We start from the raw sequence: 7,420 nt of genomic DNA on the forward strand, positions 1-7,420 counted from the left end.
AAATCCTGCTTCTCTACATACCCCGTGTACTGGTATCTTGCTGCGTGCATGAGGATTCACTGTGCTGGGGCCCAACTGCAAGTTAAAATTGGATGGTTTAAAATCAATTCCTCCTTGACATGCCTTTCAAGTCTGAACAGATTGGAAGCCCTCAGGGTTCTGAATTTGACCTTCTCTGGAAGAAGTTTATGAGATTAACTCTCAAAGCACAGCTGGTCTCTGTCTCCTGTTATGCTACATGTTAATGATGCCATCAAACTCTATTTGGAAAAACAGAACATTCTGCAAGCCCGAACTCAAATCTGACTGAGTAAAACTTCCTCCAAATTTTTTGTTTTCCCCTTCTCTTATTCATTGTCCTTCATGGAAACTAACTTCAGAAAGAACCCCCACGTGTTAATATAAACATATATTATTTTTCATGTGGGGGAAAATTTATACTCATTACAGGATTCTGGGAGGACTTCAGATAGTTTTACTTATCTACAGTGAGTATCTCAAAGTCATGGTAAGGAAAGAAGCACATTTTCCCCAAAAATTTGTACAGAGAAATTTTCTTCAAAGAGACCTGATTCATAACACTGACAGTAGTTGCTGAATAATTGTTAGAAAATAGGATTCACTTACTAATCTAAAGGTATTAGAAGTAGAAGCTCCCTTTGAGTTTACAGCCTGTTATTAACTGCCAAGATCAATCCATGCGATTCTCTTTTAAATTGGATTTATTCAAATGTCCACTATATAAACAGCATAAGAAGAATGAAGACTTAAACTTTACTACTTATATCACAGTTACTGTTTTGTTTTTATAGGGGGAATATGCCTATCAGTCACAGAATAAGAACTAAATTTGATTTCATTTGAGTACTATAATTGGCCAAAGTCTGAAGCAGAATGGGGTGAATCTGAACCCACTATTTGTCTAGATTTCTGCCTTTCAGGCATTACCCCCAAAAAAAAGGATCTTCCTTTCTGGCTGCTCTCCAGTGTCCTCTATCATCTTGTTATCTGACTTGGGATGAAGCCTCCCCCCAGTTGTGTTCCTATAATGGCAGTAACTGATTAGAGCAAGAAAGTAGACATAGTAAAACTACCTGTCATATATTCCACTGTTACACGTAAGAAACTAAATTGTTCTGCCTCATTAGCCTACTACATACTTCATTTATATCTGAATAGGAGATTCCCTGATACCAAAGATCATCCCTGAAAAGATCTAGGATATGAGAGTTCTTTGGTCAGCAGTTTTTATCCTGTAGATATCAGACTTTATTGAGGGGTGGTATCTTGTCCTCCACCATAGGGAAAAAAAAAATCAGCAGGGGAATAAATAAGGAGTAAAGTTTGGACACAAGCTTCCAAAAGATCATGATTTTGTAGAACAACTAGGACTTTTAAAAATATTTCACACTAGAGAAAAAGAGTCCCACTCTGGATTTTGAATCCAGGTAAGTCTTAATACTGGATGAAGTCCTGCCTAGCAATACTTTAAAAGTTGTTTAACCCCTCATGTAATGTAAAATATAATGACTTAATGGTTCTGGTGGAAGCATCATACATCTGATGTTTCTCTGTTTCTTGCACAATCTGTCTTAGTCTCACAAAGACTGAAGGGTCCAGGTACAGTTTCTTGGAATTTCTGAAATTAAAATAGGATAAGTTGTGACATGAAGTTGAAACTATACTGGAGAACATGATTAATTAATACTAGTAACATATAAAGTTGGTGAAGTAGAGCATTTGCTTCAACAATAACCCAATCAAACCTCAAGTGCAAGTTTGTGTTGCTCAAACTCCTGGAAAATTGAGTGCCTCCTATTTAGATTTACTAGCCAGTTTTAGCCAGCCTTGGCAAAGGTTTTGCTGAATTGAAAAAAGGTAAGCTCATAGCAGTTCTGCATGAGCTGTGTTTTCATTAAATGATCACCTTAGCTTTGTCTGACTATACTGTATTTTTTTTCCAATGAAAAGGGAAATATGAAAGACACAGTGATAATCTCTGCAATTACAGGAATAACATTTCACTTTCTTGTTAAAAATAGAAATAAAAGATGAATCTTTGGGAAGAGAGAAGAAAAAAAACCTTGGATGTGTCTAGAGAAACCCACATAGACATTGAAAGTCATGGGCCAGAAACCTTCTGATAAATGTACTTTATAATGTTCGTATAATTTGGGACATGTGACAAAGTAAATGAATGACTGCACTGGAGAAAGAGGACAATCAGCAAGGATGTGAAATTACACTTGGCACAATTTCATTTGCCTCAAAGCTCACTAGAAAATCAGTCTTTCATTTCAGCATAAGCCCAAACCCAGGACCTTTTTAGTGTGTTTTATCCTTTTTAAACAATCTTTAGGTTTTGTGGCTCATTGCTAGAAATGTGGGTAAAAAGGAACTTTGAAACATGGTACACAGTTACATTTCAAAAACCTACATCAAGCTCTGAATTGTTTGGTTTCCTGCGGCAGGGGAGAGGAAAAGAGAAGAATAATTAAGGTGAATATTTTGTTCCTTGTATTTATTCTCTGCAGTAATAAAAAAATCTGGATCAAAGAAGTTCTTTGTTAACAACCTCCATGTTGAGCCTCAACTAAAGACAGATTCAAATGTTGTCCTTTTGATCTTTTTCCATTTTGTTCTTGAAACCACTCCCTTGGTGTTCTGCATACCTTCCATCATATGAGTTTAGATAGTAATAGACTTTCTCCACTTTCAAACCAGGGCTGGTCATTCCCTTTAGGGGCAAAAATTAGTATCAACATCTTTGAAGGGAGGGTATAAATGTTGACTAACCTTCACCATTCTTGCTTTTGTAAAACCATTCCTCTGGAGAAATGACAAACAATAGCTTTTAACTATAAGATACAAACTACTGAAGCTAGGTCAGTGGCCTGCCCAAGCATCTGTTTTCAACGTTTTTGTGGAATATCTGTAGCCTTTCTTTATCCTCATCTATAGTTTTGTGAGTTGGCTACTCAAAGAGAATTAAATAACATCAATGATCAGTGTCTTTCTCTATTCTCTGAACTTTATTTAAGGTAAGTATAACTGTTATATGAGCAATTTTAGTGAGAAAAATCTTTTATGTTTACTGAAGTTATAATTAGACCTTCAGCAGACATTTTTGTATATCCAATTGCAATCAAGGAAAAAGTAGAACCAATGAGAAGTTACTGGGGGAAATATAAAAGCAAGGGGTTTGTTTCCTATGCAGGATATCTAAAAAAATTTACCACAACAATGTGGCAGCTTGATGTTACAGACAAAAACCTCAGACTGTAACCTTGCAAAAGACATGCAGTAAATACCTTCTCCCTTTTTGCTATTTCCCAGTAAAAAGGACTTCATTGCTACAGAAAAAGAATTAATGATGAAGAAGAATTAAAAGATGTTTATTGAGCAGGTGGTAGAGCAGCAAGGCATCATAACATAAATCTGTCTTCAAACAATATAGTTTCTGACAGAATATTTGAGACCAGCCATCTCATTTGAAAGCCAGGCTCTCTCAAACAGGTAGCTTTCTGGAAGAAACTGAGGCGCCACAACTTTGAAATCAGGCTATCATAGTATGCTTCTTTGCAGAAAGGTTTTCATCTCTTCCATTAATGAAATCACATCCACCGTGTTCAATGGCTGGATACATTTTCCTTGATGTGAGTGACTGAGTGAATTACAATATATGTAAGAATGAGGCCCTGGAATGCATATATATGCATATACATGTATACATACATACATGTATGCATATACATATTTGTTTTAAACACTTCCATGAGGAAGTGCACTTACCAGATATATATGTGCCCTCCAGTAAACATATGGAACCACTGCTTTCAGATATCACTCGCATTATATTTGTCAAACCACAACTGGCAATCAAGCCACAGCCAGCTGAAGATCTGCTTTTAATTAACCTCAGTGCAAGACAAGAATGGAAGAGCATTTATCTTTTCCTGTTGTACAAAGATGCACTGATTCAGCAATAATTGAACCCTAAACACTTCATAAACTTCTTTGGGGAGGAACTGCAAAATGCCAGCAAAGTCATCTGTGAGTCATTACGAAGAGGGAGGCCTCCGTTGAGTCCAGTATTCCCTGTTCCAGATCACAAAGGAAAGACAGTGATAGTGGCTGGCCATCTTGAGCATTGTACTTGGCATGAACAGGCCATATTGTGAGTTTTCCAAAGGTAGTTGTTACAAGACAATACCACAGTCTTTTCTGATGTGGTCTAAGATTTCTTAATCAAAGACACTCTCTTCTAACAGCTTTTTCAGTCACTAGAGTATAACTGTTTTTAAAATGCTTACATTAGAAGAGAAGGACTGCATTTATGTTCCTGCTTTGTGACTGCCAGAGCCCTCAAGTACTTTATTATAACACATTGCCAGTTTTGTTGTAGCTAAGGTAGAGAATTCCTTGTTTGCAAGCTTTGTTTTTCTATAAGACATAAACTTTTACATATCTTGCCTAAAATTGTACAAGTCTGCTCATGATGCAGAATTGTTTTTGTGGTCCAGACTTCAAATTCAGTAAGATGTTCATGAGACATGAATTTCTGAATAAAATATAATTCCTTAGAGGAAATCTGCTTCTTTGCTTATGTGTGTACAGATATGGAACTCTGTATGGAAATTCATAAAGCCTGGTTTCACCCTTGCCTTAGGTACTCTCAGTGTAAATCCACCATTTCCATGGGGAACGAAGCTGAGAAATAATATTTATTTATTTATTTATTTATTTATTTTTAAGAAAAAAAGATTAGTCTCTGAAGAGAGGTTTATTTGTCTGCCAGGCACCAGGCGGATTAAAATGAGCATTAGCAGGCAGAATATCCTAGTGAGTATCTGCCCATGAGCTGGGGTTTATGTGAACTTAATTGCTCAAGGAAACATACTTTGGTTGCTGATTTCATGTCACACCCAAGCAATGTAAATCTGAGCCTTGCTTTTGGCTGAAATATGAGAAATGTCTGCAGGCATTTTACTAAAATCCAGCTCTGCTAAGGCAGTGTGTATGGAAGAAATTGAATCAGAGTCTACTGGCTAACCAGAAAAGAAAGTGCAGTATGTGAATGCTGGCTGGAAAGTGACGGGGGAATATCAGACAGCAACTCTGGGACAGAAGGAGACAGTACAGATAAATAGAGGGTAGTAAAAAGAATAAGATGTTAAGAAGTAGTTAAAGGGCAAACGTGGGTGCGAGTTTAGGACAGCAGAAGGAGGAAGGAAGCTGGCCAGGTAGGAGGATGTCAGACATGGCAGGGACCAAAGATCACTTTGTTCTTCCTTCCCAGATGTGTTCTGGGTCATGGATCCTGGTCATGGGTCAACAGGGCCCTCATCCTGTCTTCAGTTTAGTCAGAAACTGGGGACAGGGACGAAGCAGAGACAAAGATCATATGGATTTAATCCTTAGAAATGAAAGCCATTTAAGAGTAAGGCATGGTGCTGATGGACTGGCCAGCATATCAGGAACTGAGGAAGGCCTTAAAGGTGGACGGATCAGATAGGCCAAGCACGGAAGAAAATCAAAAAAGATGCAGGATTTCATTTCAGTGATATCCTAGAGGTGCTTGAATGACAGATCTGTCAAGAAAACCTGCTGTTATATTTAATATCTTCCACAGCAGATGATATGCAAAAAAACAAGCCCCTGTTATATGCTCCCTGACTTCCACAAAGCTGAATGCTTAAAAGGGGGGCAGGGAGGAAGGGACTGGATTTAATTTAAAACATGGGAAAAAAAAGGTGAATTACAGGAACTTGGATGAAGGGAAAGAAAGGCAAAGAAGAAAAGAGACCGTTGATCTCTGTTCTCACAACCATGTCTATTTTTTAGTTTGTGAATGTTAGGACAGATCTTGCGGAGTTTCTGGTTTTGCACCAGAGTAGAGGTTGTCTGTTAACACTGGCAGATGAGATGTGTCTGCTCTTGGTCAGAAACTCCAGTCAGGCTGCCATATTTCTAAAAGTCTCAGATATGTCCCTAAGCAACTGCATAGTGCTATATACCCAAATGGATCTGGGAAACGCTGTACCTGCTTTGTATCTGCTTCAAAGGTGAGCAACTGGGCTCAGTTCTGGTGTTCCCAAAATCACTAAATTTAATATGAACAGATAAATATTTTAAAATGTGTATGGTAAAGAGATCCAACACTTCCTGGGTGTACCATATAACACCTGTACTTCATTCAGTACAGGAAATCCTGTACAGAAGTATGGCAGCCCCTGCATACCAATTCTCTTCCAAGTATTTTAATTTGTTATAGCTACTATTTACTACATAAGTTTGTGATTTATCATAGAAACCTTGTCATAAACTTGAAAATTTAGTAACTTCTTTACCCTCTTGTCATGATAAAAGATGTACTGGAAGATGTAGAAGCAGTTAGGACTCTCACTAGCAACCATGTGGTTTAGAAAGAGAAACTTCAGATTAGCACCCAGACCTGTGAAGAAAAGGGGAATTAGCATGAAAGAAGGCACTTCCACTATGCAAAAAACACATAATTTTCTTCCAGTGAGAATAAGAGTTTTCCCTTTAGCTTACTGAGTACTCTGGAGTTGGAAGAGTGCTGTCCAGACCATGGCCATAGACATCCATACTTTCTTTAAAATGATGTGCAAGGTGGAAGTTTTATTATGATGGTTATTGAAGTTTTTGGGATCAAGCAAATTTTTTACATTGCAAACTCCTTAATACTGTTAAGTGTACCAGGCACTTTGTATGACCTTTCAGCAATTACCATGACCGTATACATTAAAAAAATGGCAGTAAGACCTCCTCACAACCCTGGAATTCATAGCCAATGATGGATTTAGAAAAGCCCTTCTCCACACTCATGGGAGCTTTTTTCCCCTCTTCCTAAGAGTCATCTGGGGCTGGCAAGCCAACACCCTCTCATCTTGCTGTCGCTGTGGCACCGTTGCTAGCTATCAGTGAAGGCAACCCACAGTGCAGGGAGGAGATGGGAGAGTTGGCCGTGAGTTCTGCACTGCAGCCCCAAAAGGTGTAAGGCTCCATTTGAATTGGAGAAAGCTCTTTGGTAATGCTGAAAAACTCAAGCTGTCCACTGCACTATTCTGGAGAAACTGTACTTTGCACTATGGATTGTCACAGTTTTAGTACAAGCAGCCATCTTCAAAACTGACATAGCAGGCTTGGCTGTGAGCATGCCCATATCTGTGAGTTGCCTGCTGCAACAATGCATTAATGGTTCTATATGAGGGCTCCTGTCTGCTCTTGTGTCTCTCTACAGACATACATGCCATTTGCTGCACGCAATTTATGGTCAAGAATAAGATTTAAAAAACTGGAGAAAGTAGAGCTCAAATGGGAAAAATCACACATTTTGATTAGGATTGTGAGAGAGCAAAGTCTCTCTCTGGTAGTACAACTAATTGCTGACATTGGT

This window comes from Aythya fuligula, chromosome 1 (assembly GCF_009819795.1).
Source record: "Aythya fuligula isolate bAytFul2 chromosome 1, bAytFul2.pri, whole genome shotgun sequence".
NCBI classification, from domain to species: domain Eukaryota; kingdom Metazoa; phylum Chordata; class Aves; order Anseriformes; family Anatidae; genus Aythya; species Aythya fuligula.